The sequence below is a fragment of the Ochotona curzoniae genome, unplaced genomic scaffold, assembly GCF_017591425.1.
Source record: "Ochotona curzoniae isolate NIBS_2020 unplaced genomic scaffold, NIBS_Ocur_1.0 contig_2318, whole genome shotgun sequence".
Taxonomy (NCBI): Eukaryota; Metazoa; Chordata; class Mammalia; order Lagomorpha; family Ochotonidae; genus Ochotona; species Ochotona curzoniae.
The window spans coordinates 9,483,479-9,511,425 of record NW_024465419.1 but is presented as its reverse complement, the minus strand read 5'-3'; the positions used below and the strand labels follow the sequence as shown (position 1 = coordinate 9,511,425).

At 37.6% G+C, this 27,947-nt stretch overlaps 1 long non-coding RNA gene across 2 annotated transcripts in view; it reads right to left on the bottom strand.

Annotated features, from left to right (window-relative positions):
* LOC121151297 overlaps positions 1 to 27,947 on the bottom strand; it is a 231,409-nt gene that overhangs the window by 168,565 nt on the left and 34,897 nt on the right. Inside the window, exon 1 of one of the 2 annotated variants that reach the window (XR_005883146.1) lies at positions 15,635 to 15,703. The exons of the other annotated variant lie outside the window; for it this stretch is intronic. This is a non-coding gene — a long non-coding RNA (uncharacterized LOC121151297). Of the gene's footprint in view, positions 1 to 15,634; positions 15,704 to 27,947 lie in introns of those variants that run through there. 2 annotated transcript variants of the gene reach the window in all.

The window sequence follows — 27,947 nt, the reverse complement described above, 5'->3', positions numbered from 1 at the left end:
GCACTCTGATATGGGATTCTGGCATTGGAAGCAGCAGTTCAATCCATTGCACAACAGTATCAACCCTTAAAGTTTAAGTGTTTAAAAAAAAGATTGTAAATATGTTTAGAAAAACATTTAATTAGATATTCACTGAGTGGCAGTGACTATATTATAAGAAATTCAAAAAGTCAGGTATACAGAGGGGAGAGACAGAAAGGCAGGTCCAATGATTCACACTCCAAGTGGCTACAAGGGCAGGAGCTGCGTTGATCTGAAGCCAGGAATCCAGAACCCAGGGCCTCTTCTGGATCTTCCACATGGGTGCAGGGTTCCAAGTCTTTGGGCCATCCTCGATTGCTTTCCCAGGCCACAATCAGGGAGCTGGGTGGGAAGCAAGGCCGCTGGGTTTAGAACTGGTGCCCATATGGGATCGGTCTTTTAATTGAAAAATTAATATAGAATAAATGTCAATGTCTTCCTACATATATTGGCCAAACAGTGACCTTCTCAGCATGCCAACCAAGGACTTAAGTGATTGGACAACATTCGGCCTGTCTAGACCTACTTCTCAACAATCTCCCCTTATTTCTTAACTTCTGGCTCATTGAATAGCCCAACACTTCTTACACAAGCCTCTTACTATAACATTCCCTTGGCTTTATTGAGCACCTTCTGTTGGTGGAAATCTTCTTAGCATGATCTCAATTTCTCCACAGGTCCCAGAATTACTGAACCTTCAAGACCACTTCTTGGGCAAAGAACCATAGCCTCAATATATATACAACACTTACCATATCAAGTCACATTTACTTATCTGTTATCTTTTCCATTTGCAGAAGAGCAAAGACTATGTCTACTACTTTTTATGCCTCATTTATTCAATAAATGGGTTCATAAATAAATAAATAAAATGCACAATCACCATTCACTGAATTGTTAAGCATCTTGCACCTGGGACTGTTAGAGAAGTGCAGGTTCATTAGGGAGTGCCATATAAAGAGTTGGCTTCTCCTGGATGGTATTGAAAGGACATTTTGTCAACCTGATTAGCTGCTGAAGAATACTTGAAAGAGAAATGGCTGGTGGCATTCTATATGTTTTATGCATGAATTGCCTTTAGTCATCACAGCAATAACACTTCACAAACAACATTTCATCTAACGATTTTAGTGATATTTACAGCAATGATGTTATCCAAAGATTTACAAAAACAACCATGACCTGGACCTTCTGTTGGTGATCTGAGCTTCACATGCAGTTTCAGTTTCTCCGATACCAAAATTAAGAAGTAATCATCTCTGAGGTCCCTACTCATGACTGCTTCATGAGCCTAAGCCTGTGACAATGTGCTGGAGTCCTGCCTAATTTAAGCTCACAACTTCTCTCCAGCCACTCTTTCTAGACTTCTGTTGCCAGTGCCAACAGTCTGGTCATTGTAGCAACTCAAATATTTTCACCAACTACATTCAGGCTCCAATCTTATCACTGTAATTCTACCTTTGCCTTAGAGTGTCATTTCCCTTGACAGGCCTGGTCACAGTTATGTAACCCAAAACTGGTAAACTTAATCAAAAACTGTAGCAGTACAGACAGTCTACAAATAAAAGAAAAATCACTCAGCACAGTATATCCAAACCCAAACAAACAGATCTCACCTTTCCTATGTTTCCCATGCCCCACTGCACACTAACAATTCTTTAGATTAAATTTATTGTATTATTACTCAACACATTTTCAACAAAAGTGAAAAGAGCCATTTCAATTTTTCAACTAACAAATCAGCATTTTTAGTCAAGTGTTTTTGCTTCTTGTTTCATTTCCATCACACATTAACACCGTATGGATAATTGTAAGAAGAAGAAAGTAGGTCTGTTTTCTTATTTAATAACCAGACAGTTAATTTTACACAGTAGTCAGAAAGCTATACCCTGAGTGAGGGTTAATTACTTAACATTCCTTGCAGTGCTTCCATCAATATAAAATAAGTGTTTTTTTTAAAGGGGGGTACAAAAGTGCAAAATGCAAAACAAGAACCACAATTTACAAGTATATATTTGCAGTCTTAATTCAGGTTGAGTTGGAGTTTAATCACTTCCACTCCAAAATCTCATCTTATAATTTTATTTTATATAAAAAAATTGGAGCCCATTCTTCAAATAAAGAAAAATAAACATGAACCTGCTATCAGAGCATGGAGCGAGAACAGAGCTAAGCACTGCCATGGTACAATCCATACAGCTGACAAATAAGAAATTCACCAGGACTGACTGGTTGGAGTTGACCTATAAAAATGGCACAGAGCCGAAGAAAGGAAGTTAAGTAAAACTGCTCAGTTTGTTTTACTTTTCTTGTGAAATGACCATTTGTTTCCAAATAGTCCCCAAGCTCATGTCTTTAATGGCCATTACTCCACTGTACTGGCATGCTGTTGAGGGTTTCGCTTATTCCCTAATTATCAAAAAGCGCTGCTGGAATTTATTAAGAAATTATAAGCAATATCCAAAGCACCATCAAAACCAAGTTTGGCAATATCCTTCACTCTTACATCAATGTTAGATTCCCTTCATTTGCTCTGAAACAGAACAAAATTTGACAGTACTGGAGCCACCTGAGTCAAATACAAGGTAGCTAATTATTTTCCCATGACTTCTTTTAAAAATGCTTCAAATTTGCATGTAACATCAAATCACTTTAATAAAATACAATTTAAAATTATGCACATCTATTAAATTAATTGATACAGTCAAAATATAATCCACTTGTATGTTATTACAAGCATCATGTCCTTGAATTGAATAGAAGCTGATTTATGTAAAAAGAAGGTAAATCTCATTTATAAAATTCTTATATTCTTAATTTTTTCACCAAGAACCATATTCTTTATTAATATTAGCCCTAATACTGTAGCAGCAAATGTTATCACATAAAACTCACTCTCATAAAAATATTGGTAGGACTATCTGAAGCCTCACAAAATCCAATGTCAAACTCCAGTAGGACGTTAGTTCATATGGCTTCAAAGTTCATTTTAATGGACTTTACAATATAGTATCTCCCTTTTGTTTACTGCAAGCCAATTGTTTTCCTCTTCTATAATTTTGCCTACCAGCCTCACTCTACTAACTATAGTACACTTATCACCAAATTTAATTTTCACAAAGACCTTTTTAAACAATGTAATTATTATTTCTAAATATTCAAGAATATGTGTAGAAAGAATCAGGCATTTTTCCCGAGATCACACATAACTGGTAAGGAGTGGAGCCCACATTTGATCTTAGAAGATTCAAACCCCAGAAAAGTCCATAGTCTTCACAATGCCATCAAACTCCTTCTCTGAAACATACTACTACTTTCTATCCCTGAACTTGGAAGACATAAAAATTTAATTTTACCTATTATTACAGCCTGTGATTTATTCCCATAAGCTTTCTTTCCAACATCTTTATCTGTCTCATCAATATACAATTAGAAATAAAAGAAGCACTGGAACAAAGTATATATGCATTAAAATAGATTGCGGCTACATATACAATATTAGAAATGTATATATTTACATACACACATATATATATGCTCCACATATTTATTTTGTTAATAATTTGTTTTATTTACATAAAATGAGCAAATTTCACATGTTTTACAGCACATATTTAGGAGCACAGTGTGTTTCTCCTCATCCTCTCCTCTATTCATGTTCCCATTCTTCTTTCTTATTCCTCTTTTTAAATTTGTACAGGAAATAATACATATATAACACATACATTCTATCATCTATCTAAATATATATATATGGAAATATAGACAGAGCAAGAAATTAGAGATGCCAATCTAATCTGACAAAATAGTATCAAACAGAGATAAATGCAGGTTGCTACATCTATGTCAGGAACTTGGCTAGCTCTTAGGTGCTTAGCACCTTACACATTGTCTTCCACATGGTAAATACTTAGAGAATGTTTTTGGAATTACTTAAGGAGAGAAAAGGAGTGGTAACTGACACTAATGTAATCATAGGTACAGTAAACAAGATTTCATATGTGAGGGGAAAAAAGCCCCATTGGTACTCAATGACACTATATAAGCACAGGTAAATAAGCAGCGATGGCCAGCAGCAGCTGTGGGCAATCCTGAAGCGTCAGTACTGATCTGCACCGCTGCCCAAGGCTGTGGGCCCCTGATTGGGAGATAATTAGAGAATCAGTGAAGTCCTATCACAAGGAAGGCAGACTGGAGGAAACCTAGGGTTTTTAAATACATCAGGGTTACCTAGGGGAAGAGATTAGGCTAACTCTGTGTGATATAAAGATAATCCACTAGGAACAACCAGTGAAAGCCATGAAAAGGTGTATTTAGGTTCAAAGTAAAGGACAGTCCTCCTGGTCTTTCCTGATAGCTATGTCCTCCTTTATGACCTTCCAATTCAGAGCATCTTTCATGATTCAGAGCGAGCTTCAGCTGCTCTGTGACATTTCCTTCCCCAGAAAGACTCACCTTAAGTGGCTTCCTCCTTCTAGGACCTCCCACTCTACTTCACTGTCTTCCCCAAATACAAGTCTTGTCATGTCTTCTTCCTCATTCACTCATGGCTCTATTAAGTGATAGAAAGAAAAAACTAAGAGTAGATTGTCATCCTTTGGGTATTAAGAGCCTCGAGGGAGGTAATGAGAAATAAAGATGCAATAGAATTATGCACTGAGTATGGTTGGTTTAGGAGAAATAGATATTCAAATAAATCTGAAGAACTGAGAAACCCTCTCAGATAGAGGAGTATGCTTGGAACTCTGTGATTTGTACCTAATGGAAGTTTTAAGACTAAGTGGGAAAGTAGAAGAGGAACAGCCCGTGAACTCAAAAGAATATATTCTAGGTAACTGCAGGACACCACTGCCAATTAGGAACTTCTTAATGCAAACATCTTATTTCCTTAATATTTACATTTCCAACACATAATGGATTTTCAGCAATTACTTATTTTACTGTAATAAACAGTGTAAGTAAGACATGACCGTGGTGTGGTCTGATTAACTAGGACAGGATTGGGATAGTCATTTGGTGGTTTTATGAAGACCATCATTTATTAAAACCCATACAGTTCATGTGGCACAATGAAAGGAATACACTTTGGAGCCAGACACAGCTGAGTCTGAAACCCAGAATCTAGAAATAATATTTAACTCTTTGAAGTTTTAGTTTTTCTATTTAAGTCAAGCCTAATAGTACAGACCTCTAGTCCTGTTGTGTAGTCTAAATGAGATAATGCCAGTAAAGTCCAAAGAAATTCCCTGATATTATTAAGTGGCCCATAAATTACACATATGACAATGAGTCAGACCTGAATTGAAAGTTAAGAAGTTGGAAAAGGATCTTGTGGGTATGCATAAAACTGATATGCATTTTGCACCTAATAAAGGAAAAGGGGCACAAGGGATTACTGAACATTGTTAACACATGAGCTCAGATTAAAGGTTCATCAGGAAAAAATTGTAAGTCCCAACTATTGACATCCGTTGCTGATCCTATTCCCCATCGCTGAGTGTCTTTATCATAAACTATATTGACAAGCCTAACTGTTCAAAAGCTCATAATTTACTTCTTAATCAAACATGTTGTCAGGTCTTCCAAACTAAACCTGACTACTTACTTATAAAATGTTTGAGTGTCAGAAAAAAATGGGATATAATTTAAAATGTCCATATGGTGACAGTACCTAAACATAGGAACAAACTAATAATAAAATGAAAAGTTCACCAGTGATTTGCATGTAATACAAAATGATGACGGACAGTTGTAGAGAGTATTGTCTTAGAATTACAGGAGGCTTGCCTGATCTTCAATCTGTGAGGTTTACCAACTTTGTTTCTGTCCTAACTTAGCCGTGCAGGTAGGTGTTTGGAAGAACCTCCCTAGAGGAATCCCACAAGAGTATTTCATTTGACCAATTTTCGTGAAAAGCCATTCATCTAACAAAGCAAAAAATAAAAATGATCTCCAGCCACAGAACAAACATTATGTGATTTTACTTAGATAGCATATCTAAAACACTCAAATTCAGAAAAGCAGAGAATAAAACTGGTTGCCTGAACCCCTGTCTTCAACAGCTATACAGATTTTGTTATGCAAGATGAATACATTCTGAAGGTCTGTTCTACAACATAATGTCTACAGTTAACATTGTGGTTTTGTATTATTCACGTAAAACATGTAAGAGGACAGATCTCATATTAAGAGTCTTAGTACAGAAAATGTAAGAATTTAACAACAAACAAAAATATATGAACACTTTTGGAGGTGACTAATATGTTTGATAATATAGTTATAGTGATGGCATTATGGCCTGATGGCATTAGGACTATATCCAAATTCATTAAGATGCATACATTAAACGTGATTTTTGTATACAAGTATGTGTCAATATGCCTTTCATGAATGGAGTTTATCATTATGTTATGTGACTTCTATCCCACTAGTTCAATCCCAGCTCAAACAATGGTTTTTAACAACACTATCCATTACCTGTCCTACTTGCAGGTTTGTTCATGTTTCTTTATACCCAGAGAACTTCAACAGATCCTATACTCTTCTTCAGTCTTTGTCCAAGACACATGTTCTTAAGTCAAACTGCTCTTTTCATCTACCAAGGTACTAGCTTTCTTCAGTCATTCCCAGACCAGGCCACCTACCTATATCATGGAAGTTTTCCACATTTAAGCAATCCCATCACCTACCAGAACAATCCCAGCCCAGCCATTAGTCTTCCATGCTCAGGGAGTTAAGTCATCTGGTTACATTTCAGTTGGTGATATGTGTGTGTCTCCTCTAATGGCTTGGAAGGCCTTGGGGTTCAAGCTCATGCCTAATCTTTGAGCATACATATATACACTACTGAGTACATCATTACTGTGCATTACTGTAATCCAGTGGGGATGCCATAAAAACCTGTTGACTGAGTGATTTAGCACAAGGATGATTATTACGTAAGCCACTTTGGTAAATAAATTTCAAATAATGACCAGCTCACACAAATGTTTTACTAGCTCACCCTCCCCAAGGAATTAATATAAAGAATGAAAATCAGCAGTCATTTTACTTGCCCAACATTAAATGTTAACTCCTCCCAAGAGAGTAGCGATTTTCAAGCCTAATTTCAAGTCAAAATGTCTAAAATGGTTGTCATTCTTAGTGACATGCTGAGAAGATTCAAGAACTAAGGTACCAAATCCAGTCACTGCCACAGGTTATTAACCTCAGTCCTAAATGTCATTATTTCCAGTACATTACTGATAATAATAATTCCTGAAGTTTATTTTGATTCAGATTTACCCACTGAAAAAAAATATTCTCAAGAAGATTGTGAAAAAAATCAAAACGCATGTCAAATAATGTAACTTTGATTTTTGAAAGAAAGATTGTTCAAAACCTTAATTTGATTTATAGATTGCTTTAAAAACCTGATTAATTCACTTTGTGGAAATATATCTATTAACATAATCACCTGTCTACATACATTGCTGCAGGAAAAAATATTAATAAATTTAATGTGTATATCTTTCTCTTTCTTGCTTTTTTAGATATAAGCCCATTAGGAGAAAAGGAAGATGAGTAATTTTTCATGTATTCTCTACTGAGTTATTTTAGCTTTCTAATTTGAGACAGAACAAGAGAGAAAAGTGTGCCTCAGAGTTCAAGGGTACCAACTTGCCAATGAGTAAGAACTCAACTCCAATTTTATGGTAGGCATACTTTTCCTACCTATACCAATTATATTGACTAAATAATTCCAAGATTATTTCATTTTGGATTTTATCTGTGCATCGCATAAATGGGTTTAAAGGATTAAACAGTTTATATTACAAACTTTAAATATGAATTTAAAATAAATACTTGCAAAGTTTAGCTATGAAGAGAAATACTTTTAGCCTGTTTCAGAATGTTCATGAGAAAATAAATTAGTCTATCTTCTGCTATGTAATGAAAAGATAACCTGCTTTTGCTGTGCTGATTGTATTTTCCAGAAAATAAGAAGTCCAATTGCATAAAACACTTGCAACATTTCAGATCCCAGAAGGTTCTTCAAGTGGAATGTAGCGTGATTCACTGTGACAGCCTCTCAGAAGTTGTATCCTTTAAGAAACAATAATTGTCATTTGGGAACTTACAGGGTGAAAAGGTAAAATAGAAGCAAAGGAGCTGGAACACACAACAACAACAAAAAATTGCTCCAAATCTCAGGGGGCAATAAGTGAATGCTTCACAATATATTTGACTTTAGAGTTGATCTCTTTATTTTCTCCACTTTCTTGGGAAAATAGCAAAGAAGAAAAGCATCTTTCAATATTTGAAACATTCTGAGATAAATGTCGTGTTCAATACAGCCAGATTCTAAACTCTCCTGAATATGTATCAATGGAAATAATTAGGGGATAAGTAAAAAAGCAGGACCATGATCCAATATCAGAATAAAGTTAAATGTCATTAAGTGAGATAATTGGTGATGAGTGAAGGTCATGCCCAGTTTATTTTTCACAGTTGGCAGATCAAAGTTGTTCCTTAATTTGGGAAATTACTGAATGCAGTTAGTTTGGCCTTGAATAATCCTTTCTCATAATAAAAAGGTCTCTCTGAGATCTGCTACCTCTAAGGCACATAAATGGTCATGACAAGTGTCAGGCAGTCAAAGCAAAGAAGAGAAAAATTAAAAGTTACATCTCAGTTGAATGACCTTACATTGGGTTAAATAATGGGAAAATGCAGTCATTACAGAGCTTCCAAGATTATGGTGCATTATACTTACAAATGTCAAAGGATACTTAGAAAGTTAAATAAATAAACAGACAGTGTCATGGAATGATGGACTATGAGATCGGGAGGTACTAAAGAGTCATACTGGCCAACCACCCATCTGACTCATGAATCTTCTTCCCTGCCAGGTGTCACACCATCCATGGCTGGAAGCCTCCATGGATGGGAGCTTGCTTCTTATGTCACCATGCCAATAGCTCTACTTTCTCACTGAAACCAGAAGTCTAGCATCGTCTCTTCTGTTCTGTTACTTCTTAAGACTAAATGGAACAATCTTTCAGCCACTAACAGTTCTCAACTATTTGAAGATGGTTACCTTATTTCCACCATCACTACCAATACAATCTTCAAGTCCTCTAAGTCCCTGCAAATATCTTTGATGGAAATGATATCTCATCCTCTCATGTTCTGATGAAGATCTCCAGTTACATCCCCATTGTCTTACATTCCTCTAAAAATATAGATCTGGGCTTGGCATGGTGGCCTAGCAGCTAAAGTCCTCACCTTGAACGCACTGGGATCCCATATGGGTGCCGGTTCTAATCGCAGCAGCTCCACTTCCCATCCAGCTCCCTGCTTGTGGCCTGGGAAAGCAGTCAAGGACAGCCCAAAGCCTTGGAACCCTGCAGCCGTGTGGGATACCCGGAAGAAGTTCCTGGCTCCTGGCTTCGGATAGGCACAGTACTGGCCATTGTGGTTACTTGGGGAGTGAATCATAGGACGGAAGATCTTCCTCTCTGTTTCTCCTCCTCTCTGTATATCTGACTTTCCAATAAATAAATAAATCTTTAAAAAAGTAATAAAAATAAAAATATAGATCTGAATACAGACTGTCAGTTGTAACCTTCCCAGGGCAAGAAACATAATTGGCCCCCCTACAAATACACACACACACACACACACACACACACACACACACACACACACAAATTAGAATAGATAAACAGAGAACAACAAGGAAAACTTGGTCAGCATGGACTCACACATACTTTGCTAGGTAGGACACATAGCAAGTACTCCTCACCAAGGTACCGAAGATTTCTCTGCACATCCCTCCTATAACGGTTTTTCACCTCAATTGTGGAAATGTCAATGTTGGGCCATTTGATTGATTGGGTTTTTACTCTGTTGGCTCTACCTTCAGACCAGAGAAGGTCTCTCCAAAAAGCCATTGAACTTATCTGGGCAATAAGATGAGGGTCTCTATGCTTGGTATATGCTTGCAATGAAGGAATCTCAACTGCCCTTGAACTTTGGTCATGCAACACGGTGAAGGAATCCACCATGGGGGGAGGGTTTTGGGAGGGGTGGCGGGAATCCCTGTACCTATAAAACTGTGTCACATAATAAAAAAGAAAAAAAAAAGAAACATAATTGGCTATGATCTCTCAGGTTCTATCTGCTAATACTCCCCTAATCCAATCAAGAGCTCATCAACACTTTGGTTGCTGTAATTAAGTGACATTCCTTACCCTAGAAAAACAATGTTTATTTAGTGCAGTATGCTTTGTAGATTTCTCTCGTCTCTTGCTCTCTCATTTGGCCCTGATAACTTATAAAGAATGTATTCTCTTCACTATATTAATATTAATAAACTAAAAGTTTTCAGAGTTTAGGTAAATTTTCCTAGACCACATAAATAAGATGCAAAGCTAGGGCTGAAACTCAGGTCCTCTGACTAGCCTTTGTGACTATATTACTCAGCTTTACACCTTTAATGATGCTTTGGTAATATAATGATAGATTATCATCGAAGAAAAAACTGTAAAACCTAATTTCTTGTTTGGCCAGTGTCGGAATGCTGTGGTAGGATAGTATGAAGACAGTTTGACATAATACTAAGTCATGTTGTCTCCTTTTCAAAATGGTCACAAACCATTCAGTCTAGATTCTTGCTCATATTTTTTTCTTTGTAGATATATTGGCTACTATGCCATAAATAATAATTTCTTGAATACAACTGGTCAGTTGCTACAAATCCAATTCTTTTTTTCCCCTCAATATTTTTTTTCTTGCTTTGTTGCTGATATTTTCACTTTGCTAAAGTCCAGGTACTTCATATCTACTGCCTTTCTCTGATCTCCTACTCACCCTCCCAAAACTTTCTTGATTTGGTTTACAGGAAGCTATATCCACATATCCAGTTGAGTTTTCACTTACATTTTAGAAGGCTTCTCCTTGAATTCCTCTTCATTTCTTTTTTTTTAATATTTTTAAAATTTTTATTAGAAATAAAGACTTAGGGCCTGGCGTGGTAGCCTAGCAGCTAAAGTCCTTACCTTGAATGCACCAGGATTCCATATGAGCACCAGTTCTAAACCCCAACAGCTCCACTTCTCATCCAGCTCCCTGCTTGTGGCCTGGGAAAGCAGTTGAAGATGGCCCAAAGCCTTGGAACGCTGCACCCACGTGGAAGACCAGGAGAAATTTCCTGGCTTCTGGCTCTGAATTGGCACAGCACTGGCCGTTGTGATCACTTGGGGAGTGAATCATCAGACAGAAGATTTTCTTCCCTATCACTCCTCCTCTGTGTATATCTGACTTTGTGATGAAAATAAAATAAATCTTTTATTAAAAAGAGAAAAAGATTTATAGAGAGCAAGAGAGCCAGAAAGACCTTCTATCTGTTTCACTGCTGGTTCACTCCCCAAGTAGCCACAACAGTCAGAGCTGAGCTGATTCACTGCCTGGAGCCAGGAGTTTCTTCCAGGTTTCCCACACAGGTGCAGTTTTCCAAGGCTTTGGGCCATCCTCTGCTGCTTTTTCAGGCCATAAGCATGGAGATGGATGGGAATTGGAGCAGCCAGGACAAGAACTGGCGCTATAGGGGATGCCACACTTGAATATGAAGGCTTAGGCAGTTGTGCCAATGTGCCAGCCCTCTCTTTATTTTATTGACATCTGGACTTTGAAGAATCCCAAAATTAGGTCCTTGGACTTCATTCCCAGCCATTCCCACACAATCCTACATGATCACATCTAGAATCAGCTTCTGGAACATTCACATACTGATTCCTGAAGCCCAGTTCGCTTTTCCTAACATCAGGCCTGGAGATTTTTTTTCCTACTCAACACTTCCACTTGATTATCTAATAATATTTCCAAACTAATGTAACAAACACTGATCTGATAACTGTCCCCATCATCACTTCAAACTGGGACTTTTTGTGGCCTTTGTATTTCAAAAAATGAAAACTCTCTTCTTCCATTCCCTCAAGATAAAACTCTTAGTATTATAGTTGACTCCTTTTTCTATCTCACATTTCACCCCTAATCCATCAGCAAATCTTGGAACTCTGACATCAAAATATACTAAAAAGCATATCATCCGTCAGTATGACCACAGACACAATCCAGGTACCAGTCAGTAGCAACTGCCTTCCACTCCCACCCTTATTTCCTCATCCTACACCTCATTCTTCAGTCAGGATGATTCTGAAAACATCATTCAATCACATCGTTCATTACCCAAACATCACCTCTGCTGGGGTTAGAAACAGGTTCTACAATGATTTATAACACCTGATGTGATCTGGCTCTCAGATACATTTTTTTAATTTCCCTCCTACTATTTTCAACTTGGATGACTCCAGCCTAGCACGGCAGTCTCTGACTGTGTCACCTGATTTCCACATCGGAACCACTGTATCTTCTCTTAGGCTAAAACACTCTCCTCCTGGATAGCCACATGGTCAACATCCTCCCTCGATTTTCACTTTTGCTTCAGAGTCACCCTTTCCAGGAAGACTTTGCTTGATCACACTATCTAATACTCAATCTCTTAAACAAATAAGATTTTAGTGGTTAGGATTCGGCGCTCTAACTTTTCGAACCTATCTATACTATTATAATGCAAATTCTACATATTTCGCTAATGTGTTGTCTGAATCTATCACTGGATGGCAGAGGGATTTGTTGTTGTTATTATTATTTCTTTCATTATTATTCTCTCTCCTTTTTTAAATTTCTTTTTTAATGGGCCTGGCAGCGTGGCCTAGTGGCTAAACTCCTCACCTTGCACGCGCCAGGATCCCATGTCGGCACCAGTCCTAATCCCGGCAGCCCTGCTTCCCATCCAGCTCCCTGCTTGTGGCCTGGGAAAGCAGTCGAGGATAGCCCTAAGCTTTGAGACCCTGCACCCGTATGGGAGACCTGCAAGAGGATCTGGGCTCCTGACTTCGGACTGGCGCAGCACCGGCCACTGTGGTCACTTAGGGAGTGAATCATCGGATGGAAGAGCTTCCTCTATGTATATATCTGACTTTGCAATAAAAATACATAAATCTTTTTAAAATTCTTTTTTACTATCTTTTTTTTTAAAATTTAAGATATAGTTTCATAGGCTCTGGGATTCCTCCCTCCTCAACTGCCCTCCCCCCAACAAACTTCCCCTATATTATTGCAATAGAATAGTCCTTCAAAAACAGTCATAAGTCCATTATTCTGCTATTTAAGTGTATCTTGATATTATAGTTATTTGAGAAGGGAATATATAGAGAGAATAACCCGCTCCCTCAAATGCCTATGATGGCCATTGCTGGGCCTTAACAAACCGAGAGCCTGGAGCACAATACAGGTCTCCACATGGGTGGAATGGACTCAGCCTCCTAGAATCTACATTAACAGTAAGCAGGAGTCAGGAGCAGAGCCAAGTACGGAGCCCTGGCATTCTACTGTGGAATGAGGTCATCTAAAGCCATCCTTTTCCATGAGGCTAAACACAAGCCCAAGCACAGGGATTTTACTCTCTTCATCCCTCCATCTTTAATATATGTGATGCTGAAATGCACACTTATTCTTTGCGTCAGTACTGCATCTCTAAGAGCCTATATCAGTATCTGGTATACGTTAAATGCTAAGAGCATTCTTCATTTCTTACTGAATGATCGCATTGTTTTTCTGTCAATCTCCTATCAAGGAAAGAAGAAAGGTAGATGATATTATATAATATAGTCCCAGTGACCTCTGCTTTATTATTTCTCAAGTCAGCCCTTTGATGATCTGTTCTAGAACACTGGCTGGAACTTTCTGATTATGGTTCACAGTCTGGGAGGTATGCCCAAACTGCTGCTCTCATCTCTGGACTTTCCTTGTCAAACTTCTCACATGGCAGTCTCTCTGTACTGCCACCTCCCACTGACAAGTCAGAACAGTGTCTATTCATCTATTAGCATTGTCTCAGTCCCCAGTACAGTGCCTGGGGCCAGAAATACATATGGATACTTGTAATTTATTTTGATATTAATGAACTTATGTTTTTCTTATTTTAAAAAATTTGAATTTGGCTTGCTCATCTCTAATACTCCAACAGTCATCACAATTGCTCATCAGGGTCATTCTCTAGCTCTTACAGTATTTTGGGATAAATCATCTCAAAGTCCTAAACTAATTTAGAACAGATAGACCCTGCTACCTTTTCCTAGGGCTTCAGTTTCCTCTTAACATTTGTTCTACCCAAGGATCTTCCTCTTAATCAGAAAAAGCAAGAGCAAAACAACAATTCCACTATTCTTTACATGCCCCCACACAGTCTGCTACTCATTACAACACTTTGACTTTTTTTCACAGTTGTCAGAATGTTCTGAAAATTCCAGCTTATTTAGGCTTTCGCCTTTCTAAAATTATAACCAGAGATTACTTTCATTTCCATTTTTGCTATATCCTCAGTCTTTCACATCTCATATCTATGTTTTGCATTCAGGACAGATTTTTTTTTAAAAAAAATAATTAATTAAACTAATTTTTTCTGGTGCCTTTCTTCCTTTGCAGCTGTATGGCAAAAATTGCATTTGAGGGCTAGCTGACACCAAACCATGCTCTTTCTTTAACTTACACATTGCTAAACCTCCTCAAATACTGAAGATAAATAGAAAAATTTGTTAAAATGAACATTCTCAATAGTAACAAGCAAAAAAAAAAAAGATATACAGTCAACAAAAGCTCCTAATGTTTTAAAATGTTTATTTTTTATCACAATGTGTTCACAGAGAAAAAGAGGTTGGTTAAAAGGTACATACATATGAACTATTCGTGAAAATGCTTTGAAGTACTAACAATAAGAAACTATCATAATGTTCATAATTTTTCTAGAGTAGAGCTGCATTTATATTGTGCTGTTCAAAATTCAAAACATCTGAAAAGATATGATATCAATACAGGCTCTTTTTCACCCATGTTTAATTTTGTAAATAGACAGCTTTTGAAGACCCACCAAATTGTCTGAGATCCATTTACCAATACCCACAGATAAAACTTACACTTGATTTCCTGTGGATTTAGACCTGGACATAAACAAATCACAGTGGATAGTGAGTCATATGCCCATGTATAAACACTCCATAGGTCATCAAGCAAGTCACCCATCCCAGATAAGTACACAGCAGGTAGTTGGTGAGCTGTCTCTATGAACAAGTACATGGCAGGCAACCAATGAATCAGCTATCTACCTACAAAAACACATCAGGCCATCAACAAAACACTTTCACCAAGGGGACAACTGCCCTCCTGGAGGCCAGGAATGAGCCAGCCTCTCATACCAGCAGCCTTCAAGCTCTCTTGTCTACCTATCCCTAAAGTGTACCCAAGTACCCTTCACACACCTTAAGTATATATAACTCTGCCTTTCAAATAAATAAGTAACTATATTCATTCATTTTACTATATTACTATATTAACTCATTTTTCATATTCTGGGACAGACTATCCTGCTAAGGAGTAAATGTAAAGACAGATTACTCCTTGGGAATGTTAAAAAGAAAAATACAGATGGAGAAAAGAATGGATTGGTAATTGGTTTTCTTAAAATCATCTGCATATGTGTACACATGGGAAACACATACGTATCCCCTACCTTCGGAAGCCTGCTGTCCTGGATTAGATCTCCAACTGAGGAGTGATGAAGGCTCACAGTCCCTTGTCAGCCCATCTCATCTCTGTTACCTTAGACAGGGCCTCCACAACCTGAAAGACAGCAGAAATGCAGCTTGTGTTTACAACCTCTCTAACACAGAAATGTTATAATTTGAGTTCTGCTCTGAAAGCATCTCAGCGAAGAGAAAACTAATGTTACATACTGGAGCCAAGAACTGAGTTGGTCCCAAGCCATTTGTTTGAGAGATTTAGTGACCTCATGATCTAAATGATTCAGATGTCAAATATACTGACCCATTGTTCCCATGAGAAATCTTACAGCCTTCATAAAGGTAACTCAAATTTTGATTGAGTAATCACCCATTCTTATAGAACAATCTAGGGTGTGTGTGTGTGTGTGTGTGTGTGTGTGTGTGTGTGTGTGTGTGTGTTATGTGTTTACTTTGAAATGAGGAAGGAAGCAGGGTGAATTCTAGAATTTTCCCTTGGAGGTCTGATATCAGAGAGCCAGACCTCTTCATAAGATTTTCTAATCCTAATAGTGTGTGTTTGAACCTGTTTTGCTTTGTGTGATGCCCAAGTGAGGCAGAGAAAGAATAAGAATGCTAAGACCCATACAGACTTTTCTGGTGTAAATTATATATTACAATGTATTGAGCACAGGTTATTGTCTTGCTTTGCAATAAAACACACAGAAAGAGAAAGGGAGGGAATGGTTAGGAAATGCAGCTCTAAGCAGAAATAATAATAACCGTGATGGAATACTAATCCATAATTTCAGCTACATGCCTTGTCCTTTAAAAATGTTGTAAAATCAAACTTCTCCAGGTGATAAAGCTAGCACAAATATGCAAAATCAAGATGTAGCATTTTTTTGAAACATTGTTTACAATGGTAAAAAACACACTGTAAGCACCCAAAAGCTCTCTATTATAGGGTCCTAAGTCAATGTCCTAGGTAGGATACGGTCTCACAGAACCAGAGGCCTGAAACAAAAGAAATGATCACAATCTTGCCATAAATGTTAATCTGCAGAAGCTGCTATCTACTATTAACCAGGGCAGGTAAGACCTTTCAACTGACATACCAAAGATGTGCAACCCAACCGTTTCAGCATGAGTCCTACAAGAACCAAAACAAAGAAGGGAAAGCTCACAGAAGAGGGCTGTGTGGTCAGGGTTGCCTTCCCAAACCTCAGGTTCCCTCACCTCCTTAGCATTACATGATGATTAGTTTAAGTGACTCCACAATGAAGCCTGTCAGATACATAAACGACACAGGTTAAGTATTACATAATAGAAGCTACTATTAATACTAGTCAGAAAACCCATTTACAAACTCTTTCTTCAAAACTAAGAACTATGTAACTTTGGTCAATTTATTTAACATCTCCTGAAACTCCATTACCTGCTAATTAAGCACTCTTAAGTGTTTTCATGATAACATGCAAGGAAATCTAGATGCTCAAAACTATGATTCACCTTCATGCTCCACAACATTTCCAGTTCATGTGTTTCTGTGCCATTTTTGTCTGTAAGCAGACAACTGTGGTGGAGAATGGGGTAGGAAGGAGGACAGGTAGGAGGTATCACTATGCTCCTAAATCTGTATCAAGAAACATGGAATATGTTCACTTTATGTAAATAGGAATAAATATAATAAAATGCCAAGTGATAAGATGTCTCTTAGTGAAATACAAAAAGCAAGAACTTTAAAACACAAACTTGATTCTATCTAAATTCAAAACTCTATTTCTTTTTCAAAAAAAAATTATATGTATATATTGACTGATTGACTTGAAAAAGCAGAGCAAGAGAAAAGCAGTAGAGCATCCAAGCTTGAGAGCAGCACTCACACGGGATGTCTGCACTGCAGACAAAGGATTTGCTTGAAATGCCACTACACCATCCTAACCAGAATATATTTTATTAAAACAAAACTCAATAGAAAAAATCCAATTTAAGATGGACAAAATTTTAACACCTTACAAATTTTTTACAAAATGCTAAATGCACAAATGAAAAGACAACATCATTAATCATTAAGAAAATATAAACTAAGACCTCACTCAAATCTTATCTAATTAATCAGATTTCTTTAGATGGCTCTGAGCATACCCTTTTTAAAATTTGGTTCCAAGAATAGGCGTTACTAGAGAGCTGAAAGAAAACCTTTTGTGAGAATTTGCCAAATGGTGAATATTTTCTTTTTTTTTTAAGATTTATTTTTATTATTTTTTCATTGGAAAGGCGGATATACAGAGAGGAGAGACAGAGAGGAAGATCTTCCGTCTGATGATTCACTCCCCAAGTGAGCGCAACGGGCCGATACTATGCCGATCCGAAGCCAGGAGCCTCTTCTGGGTCTCCCACGCAGGTGCAGGGTCCCAAAGCTTTGGGTCGTCCTCCTGCTTTCCCGGGCCACAGGCAGGGAGCTGGAAGGGAAGCGGGGCTGCCGGGGTTAGAACCGGCGCCCATATGGGATCCTGGGCGTGCAAGGCGAGGACCTTTAACCACTTGCGCCACCGCGCCGGGCCCTCAAATGGTGAATATTTTCACACCCACTTATCCTTGGTCTTCTACAGAGGGTTGGTTGAATGTAAACACTTCAAAGCTCTTCCTATGCCTATTTTTGCTCTGTCCACATTTCCCTTGCTCCAACCACTGAGAAATGGAGGAAAGATTCATATTTTTGTTGCGGGACCTTGGAATTCATTTAAAGCAAATAGTTTCCCTAAAATGCTTCAATCCATGAAATGAAACTTTTTTCAAGCTTTTGTTTTACTTATTCTGTTTCCAACATGTTCTACTTGCAGCCCCATGTGTAAACTATTGTGAACATACTAAATTAGAAACACATTTTTATTGTTGTCTTTACCTCTCTAACTTATAGTCTTCCCTGAAATGTCTTGTGACCTCAGTGCTACTACAACCCCGTCATGTGAATGTTACATACTTCTCCCTTAATCAGATATGGTTATAGAACCGCAATTACATGCAGAATAGAGAAAAGTCAATAGTTTATCTGAAAAAGAGTTCAATGAACAACTACTTGGATCAGATACTCTTAACACCTTTGGATTAATTTGTTTTGAGGCTAAAAATAAGTTGCTCCATAGGTTAAGATGAGGTAATGGTGGAAGAACTGCTTGGAAAAACAGAATTACAAAATTCAAAATCTTCATCATGTATTCAAAGAAAAATGAAAAGAGGTACATTTCTCAACTTGATGAAGACACTTCAGAAGGCTGGACAATTTTATCTCCAGAAAATGAATCAAGACAATGTAATTGGTACTCAGTGTTTTCACAAGAACAGAGTTAGCTGACTTACAAAATAGAAATGCATGTCTCATGTTGAAGAACTTGCCATTCTTTTCAGCATTCTACTCAAAATCTAGAGTTGGTTTTATTCTTGTAAGAAGTCCTAAGATATATATGCTTGATGAAACTCTTTGGACACCCACTAATAGCTTATACAAGTAGTATTACTTAGACTACTTGGTCTAGAAATGTTGTTTTCTATGTTCTGGTGCCAATCATCAACAGGACAAAAAAATTATAGGCTTTGATGCTTACAGCTTGCAGGGATGACACAGTTAAGGGACAAAGAGGGGATCAAGAAGCAAATGTATAACTATTTATGCACACTGAAAGGTGATGGTTCATATGGATGGCATCCCTGTCCATAGCTGGTCTCAGATGGTTCTGTATCCACTTATCTTCATCATCATCATCATCTCAGCTCACAAATGAAACATGGCTACATTCTCCAGAATCTTCCCCATCATGACTAAACTCCATTCCATTAATGTGACATAGCATGATCTTCTCTCAGTAACCTTGATCAGTAAAGTTTTTACTTAACCATTCTAACAGAAAACTGAAAGAATCCCAGAATACAAAATGACAACCCAACCCAAGATATTGGGCCCATTCCACCTACATGGGAGACCTGAATTGAGTCATCAACTTCTGGTTTCACCCTGGTCCAGTCCTGGCTCTTAGGGGAATGAATCAATGGATTTTCTCTCTCTCTCTCTCTCTCTCTCTCTCTCTCTCTCTAATTGTCAGCTAGGAATGAAATGGAGAAAAACAGTTCATTTAAGGAAAAAAACCTGATATGTTTCAGAATAAATATAGCAAGAAATGTACATGAACAAACAAAAAATTATTATTCAAAATAAACAAGATAACCACTCTGTTGAATTAAAAGACTATGTCAGTTCTCCCTATATGAATATATAGCTTAAGGGGAATATAATTCTCTCCTATATTGCCAGCAGAAAAACAAGTTTCCTGACAGTTGTGGAAAGTTATCTTACAATATATGTTATAACTGACCGCCTGCATTAGGCAATGCATGAGACATCAAAGAATCAACACTTAAGATAATACATACAAAGATAACTGTTGCAGCATTGTTAGGAGAAGCAGCTTTATAAGCAAAATGAATGGTCATAAATGGAAAACTGGTTAAATACATTATGATACATCTATATTATAAAATACTATGCAGCTTTCAAGAAGGATTAAAATCAGGCATGCCAAGTGACTTGAAAGGGTTTGTGCACACCATATTTTTAAGATTTTTTAAAATTTTTATTGGAAAAGCAGATGTGCAAGGAGAGAAAGAGAAGATCTTTCTGCTGGCTCACTCCTGAAGTGGCCATAATGGCCAAAGCTAAGCCAATTTGAAACCAGGAGCTTCTTCCAGGTCTCTCATGAGGGTTCAGGATCCCAAGGCCTTGGGCCATCCTCCACTGCATTCCCAGGCCACACTTATGTTCCAGCATTCTTGCTCATACACCTAGGAAAGCAGCAGAACATGGCCCAAATGCTTAGGCCTGGGATGTCCATGTACTACACCTATAGGAAATTCTAGGCTCCAGCAATTGCATCCATTTGGTGAGTAAATCAGCAAATGGAAGAGCTCTATCTTTTTCTGTCTCTCCCACTATCTTTCAAATAAATCAATCTTTTAAAAAGAAGTCAGGTACCATGGCATAAGTAGTAGCATTTTTATTTCTAAAGGTAGCATGACTTTTCTTTTGAAAATAGTTTCTTAGATTACGCAGAAATTTGGGGTTATACAGATACATACATGTGAGATGATTAAGGAGAAATACATTAAAAAATAAGACCTAGGAGACTAATACAACCATATTAGTTTGCTGGAGTTGCCAAAAAAAAGAAAAAGCTTCTTGGGCATGGCACCATAGCCTTGTCTTCTATGTTCCAGGATGCCAAGTCGGTGCTGGTTCTAATCCCGGTGGCCCTGCTTCTCATCCAGCTCCCTGCTTGTGGCCTGGGAAAGCAGTTGAGGACGGCCCAAAGCCTTGGGACCCTGCATCTGCATGTGAGACCCAGAAGAGGCTTCTGGCTCCTGGCTTTGGATTGGCTCAGCTCCAGCTGTCACAGCCACCTGGGGAGTGAATCATTGGACGAAAGATCTTCCTTTCTGTCTCTCCTCTTCTCTGTATTTCTGACTTTCCAATAAAAATAAAATAAATCTTAAAAAAAAATAAAAAAACTTCTTTTTGCATAGTCCTGAAGGTCAGATTTCCAGATTAAAGCATAGGATGGTTTGTGGGTTTTCTCCCCCGAAAGCTCTTTAATTGGCTTACAGATGCTGTCTTCTTGCTGAGTTCACATGGCAATTATAATGCATGCTCTCCACGCTTCATTCCCATGTCATAAGAACATCAGTTATATTGGGCTAAGATCTTATCCTTATGGTGGACGGGGAAATCCCTGTACCTAAGGAACTGTATCATGAAAAATAAAGAATTAAAAAAGAGAAAGAGTGATCTTTCTTTATGATCCCATTCAAACTTAATTATTCCTCCACGATCTTTAACCTAATCTCTCAAATGCTAAAATATAGAGGAGTAGGACTTTAATACAAGAATTTGGATAGAGGTAGCATCGCAGAGACCTAATTCATAGTCTATAACAGTGGATTCCTTGAAAACAGCTGGAGAGGAGAGAAGATCAAATAATAATAAGAAAAAATGAGGAGAAGAAATTTTCAAAAAAATCCTAGAGGACCAGCAGATTGGCTTAACTGCTAATCCTCTGTCTCCAAGTGCCAGCATTCACACGGACACCAGTTTGGATCCCAGCTGTTCCACTTCTGATCCAGTTCCCCACTTACGGCCTGGAAAAGCAGCAAAGGATGGACAAATTCTTGGGACCCAGCACGCTGCCGAAGACCTGAAGGGGGGTTCTTGGCTCCTACCTTCAGATAAGCTCAGTTCTGGTCATTGCAGCCATTTGGGGAGTGAATCAGTGGATGGAAGACTTCTTTGTGTATCTCAGTTTCTTTTTGTTTTCCTAACTTTCAAATCAAATGAAAACAAATGACTAAAGACCTTGATTTAGAATTTTCACTGCAAAGAAAAATGGCACATCACACACCACCATAATAATCAATCAAAAGGATTGATGACAAACCAGAAAAATAAATTGCAAATTATATAAAGACAGCCTCCAGAAACAGAAAACAAAAAGGCTAAATGCTCTATTAGAATTTTCTATCTAAATAGTCCATAAGAAAGGAAATGCAAATGACTCTTAGTCATAGGACAATGTAGATGTTCAGCCTCTTTCAAAAAAGGAAAATGCAAATTAAAACTACAGTGAAATATAATTTCACACCTAACATGCTGGCACAAATCCAAAACTCTGACATCATATTCTGTTGGCAATTCTTTGGGGAACAGACGCTCTCGTAATTTGATGATGGGAATGCAAATGGTACAATTCCTATGAAGAATTTGGCAATTTCTAACAAAATGTCATACGTATTTACCCTTTGACCCAGCCATTCCTCTTCTAGGAATCTCTCCCACAGAAAAACTGGCAAAGATACAAAAAGACACATGTACAAAGCTATTTATTTCAGCGCTATTTGAAATAGCTAAAAGCTGGAAATAGCCCAAAAGTCCATCAGCAAAGGGCTTATAGAATTAACGTATATTCACCCAAAGGGGTACCATGCAGCTGGAAAGAGAAATGAAGAATCTTTTCATACAATACACAGATTTCCAAATATCCTTATTTCATAATACCCTTAGCATCTCAGTAATCTTTTCATGATGTTACTAGTCCAAAGGAGATAATTAACAGTGGAGCAGGCATTTGGTACAACACATAAGACACTGCTTTGGATACCCACATCCTACACAAGAATGCCTGGATGTAAGTCTAGGCTCTGCTTCCTGCTTCCTGCTAATGGATAGCCTAACAGGCAGCAGTTGATGGCTCCAGTATTTGAGACCCCACCACTCATGGAATCCATGTTGAAATCCAAGATCCTAACTTTTACCTAGGCCAACATCAGCTATTGTGTAAATATTGTTTTCGCAGAATAAACCAGTGGAAAGAACAATCTCATTTGTCTCTCTGTCTTTTGAGTAAAAGAAAAGTAAATGCAGTACTTTAAAAAAATTTATCTATTTTTATTGGAAAGTCAGATTTATAGAGACAGAGAGACAAAGAGAAAGATCCTCCATCTGCTGGTTCACCCCCAAAGCAGCCACAACGGCTGGAACTGAGCCAATATGATCTGATCCAAAACTAAGAGCCTGGAGTCTGTTTTGGATCTCCCACGCAGGTACTGGGCCATCTCTTACTGCTTTCCCAGGCCATAAGCAGGGAGCTAGATGGGAAGTGGAACAGACAAGATACAAACTAGCGCCCACATTGGGTCCCAGCACACCCAAGGCTAAAATTTAGTCATTGAGCCATCGTGTCATGCCCATAAACATAGTATTTTTTTCTTTTAAAGATTTTTTATTTTTAGTGGAAACTCAGATATAGTGAGACAAAGAGAGAGAGAGAGAGAGGAAGATCTTTCGTCTGCCGGTTCACTCCCCAAGTGGCCTCAATGGCCCGAGCTGAGCCAATCTGAAGCCAGGAGCCAAGAGCTTCTTCTGGGTCTTCCACGCGAGTGCAAGGTCCCAAGATTTTGGGCCATCCTCGACTGCTTTCCCAGGCCTCAAACAGGGAGCTGGATGGGAAGCAGGACTGCCGGAAAACAAGCCGGTGCCCATATTAGATCCTGGTGTGTGCAATGTGAGGACTATGGCCACTAGGTTATGGCACCATGCCCAACATAGTATTTTTTTTAAAAGAAATGCCCCCTCCACTTATTAAAGAAATTAAATTATTCCATTTATTAAGGTATGAATTAATTTTGTCTTGGCATAATGTTGTAGATATTTCTTTTGAACAATGAACACATTTTATGCAAAAAAAGCAAAAATAAAATATTTATGGTAATTCTTTCTAAGTAAAAAGTGAAGTTAATCATAGATTATCGGGGTCTCCTGTCCCGTGGAAGAAATCACCTGACACTGGAGAGTGTCTCAGAGGCGCTTTATTCAGACCTTCCGTTAAAACTGTTATGTCCATTAATTCCATTACGCTGAAGCCCCTCCCCCGCCAAGCCCCCGGCTTATATGTCAATCCTGTCCAATCAGTTTAAAGATCACCAAGGCACACCAATCAGGGCAAAGGGCCAATCACAGGGCAGGAAATTGTCAGTGCCCCCAACAATAGATATAGTTGATGACCCTGATTACATAAAGAGGAATTACTTCAGATTGCTTTAAATTAGAACAGTTTGACTCCACACCCCCAGAAGGACATATCCAACAACCAGAATCGACATAGCAAAACTTAAACTGAGTTAAGTAATTGTAATGGATGTGTTGCTATTGGCTTTATTCCATCTTTGCAAGATAAAACAGTTTTAAGAGAATGCTGTTATAATTGACAGCCATCATTTTCAGAATTTTGAAAAAGATACAGCTTTTATAATAATGAGGTTAAACCACAACTCAGTAGCCATGAATTTGAATGGAAAGTATTGCCAAAAACTTTCTGTATGTTATCGTCAAATAAGTATGTATCTCATAGTTTTGTCTGCTGAAAAAGCCAAAAAGCTCCAGAAATAAGCATCTCCACAATACAGATTGAGTTCTAAATACCACTGTCCACTAAAAGACCCAGGAACACTCGGTAAAATAAATAACTCCAGGTTTGGAGTGAGCATTATGAAAGATAAGTGTGGAATATCTTAATCATGTCAGAAGACAAAAGATGCTATCAAAGACTATTAGAATCATGTCAAATAGATTTGGAAATACATGCACAGATTTCCACGAGCCAAAGACAGAAGGAGTTGGACAGTAATAATGGACTGACACATATCACATATACTTAAATACATAAGGCCTTACCAGTAATTCTAAACATTAATCAGCAGAAGATGTCAGTAGGACGTATCATATTAGGGATGTGTAGTAAGTCTAATACAGAATGAAAAATTATTTCAAAACTGATGATAAACAAGAAGAAACAAGCATTTACCCAACCTTCTCTGTCATATGAATTACAACTCAAGGAGACCAAATGGTTGAAACAGGGAGACTGTCTTCCTGAAATTATCATATAGCTAAGAAATCAGGAGGGATGGTATGTACTTAAATATTTTTGATGAACTCAAATTTGGATTTATGAATTACCTAAGAATCCTGTCAATAAATGGGATTTCACATCATAAGTCTGGAATAGTAACTGGAAATCTGAATTTCTAACTCCACATTAATGAACTTCTCTCTAGTAGAACTCAGTGGATTTGAGCAAAACATATGAGAAGCCACTGGCATGACAAAAACAGACTGATGGAGAGGGAGGAAAGACAGAGAGAGGGAAGGATAAAGGAAAGGAGTGAGGGAAGGAAGGAAGAAGAAGGATAAATAGAGAGATGAAACTTCTAGGACTAATGGCCAATTATGGGAAATACAGTGCCAGAGTTCATGGGAAGTAACACCACAAATATATAAAATGGACTAGTCAAATTTATAGCACAGTCCAAAGGTAAAATTCCAGGTAAGGCTCATTTGTATCAAAATTGAAAGAAACTATTCAAAAAATGAACTATAAAACGTAGTACACTACTACGTTTTAAGTAGTATTAAGTATTACGTATTAAGTAATAATTACTTTAGGCGTGATTTCATTATATTTCGAAAAATTAGAACATATTATGAGTGAACTTCTCTAAACTTCTCTAATAAGCATTACATAGTGATTTTAAGCAAAGTGAATTTAGTGCAGAGCTAAATGTAGAAGGAAAAAAAGATGAATAAATATGACCTCTAACAAAAAGGCAAAAGGACAGAGGATGAGTGGATGACATTCACATAGACAGAGGAAAATAGGAAATAGTGAGAAAGCAGAGCCTGAACTGGACAGAAGGATCTCACCAAAAGAAAGAAAGCAATGATTTAGAAGAGCATATTGACACATTTTGAACCAAAACCCAGATGTATTTTGGGATTCAGAATTTTTCAGATTTTAAAACACAGATCATGGAACACATAATGAAACAGGATACAGAGCCCAGAAATTAATCCACATACATATAGTAATTGATACTGGACAAAAATGCCAAGAATATATATTGGAGAAAGAACACTTTTTCAATAAAAGGAACTGGTAAAACTGAACATATATAGGCAAAGTATAAGAATAGACATTCTACTTCACACCATTTAAAAAATTAACCCAAGATGGATCAAAAACCAAAATTAAACCTGAAATGATGAAAGTACTGGAAGATAATATAGAGGACACAATGTGAGATGTTGGTGTAAGCAATGATTTCTTGTATAAGACATCACATGCCAGGCAACAAAAGCAAATCTATGCAAATAGCATTATAGCAAACACAGTAGAACTTACACACAGAAAAGGAAATAATCAATAAGATGAAGAAACAACAGAATGGGAGAAAATATTTTCAAGCTACTTAACTGACAAATAAGATGGCCATGGTATACACACACACACACACAAAAAAAAAAAGTCCATGGTAAGAAAGAACTTGTAAGAGACCCCCTTGAAATAGCAGACAAGAACATTAAGTACCTTGGAATAAACCAAACCAAAGATGTGGAAGACCTCTATGATGACAATTATAAAACATTGAAATAACTAAATAACTAAAGTCATCCTTGAATAATAAAAATCAAGATGGAGGAATCACAATTCCAGACTTCAAGATATACTACATAGCAATGGTCATCAAAACCATCTGGTACCAGTATAGAAACAGAGAATATCAATGGAACAGAATCAAAACCACAGAAGGCAGCCCACTCAGGTACAGCCAACTAATCTTTGATAAGAAAAGTGAAAATAATCCAGGGGAAAAGGTTGATATCCCCAGCAAATGCTATTGGGACAACTGGATAGCAGCTTGCAGAGGTAAGAAGCAAGATCCCCATCTCTCATCTTACACAAAAATTAGCTCTAAATGGATCAAGAACTTCAATCTGCACCCAGAAACCATCCAAATATTAAAGCAAAACATAGGAAGAATTCTCCAAGTTATAAAGAACTGGTAAAGACTTCTTAGAAAAGTCAGCAAAAGCACAGCAAGTCAGAGCCAAAATAAACAAATGGGATTGCATCAAACTAAGAAATTTCTGTACAATAAAGGAAACGAATGATCAACAAAGTGAAGAAGCAACTGACAGAGAGGGAGAAAATCTTTGCACACTACATAACTGATAGGGGACTGATATCCAGGATTTACAAAGAGGTTCAGAAACTCAGTGACAGCAAAACCAACAGCCCTGTGAAGAAATGGGCAAACGAAAAGAACAGACATTTTTCAAAAGAACAAATTCAAACGGCTAATAGACATGAAAAAACGCTCAGGCTTGCTATTAGAGAAATACAAGTAAAATCTATAATAGCAATGACATGGAAACAACCCAGATGCTCACTGAAAGAGGAATGGATAAAAAAAATTGTGGGTTATATTATTGTAATAATATAGGGGAAATCAGTGGGGGGTGGAGGAAATTGAGGGGGGGGGAGTAGAAGGGAAATTCCTGAGCCTATGGAAGCATATCATAATTTTTTTTTAATTTTTTAAAAACTACATTGAGATTTCACGTAACTCCAGTGAGACTGGCCTACATTCAGAAATCTACTGTAAGTAACCAGATGCCCATTAGAAAGAGGAATGTACAAAGAAAAGTGTGATACCTCTATGCCATGGAATACTACTCAACCACTAAAAACAATGAAACCCTACCATTTGCAACAAACTAGGGACCCCCAACTAGAGACCATTATGCTCAGTGAAATGAACCAATCTCAAAAGGACAAATATCATGTGTTCTCTCTGACATAAGGCAACATTCATGCAAAATACAAAACAAATATATCGCTAAACATTTATTTACATATATTTACCTAGAGGAACTATATA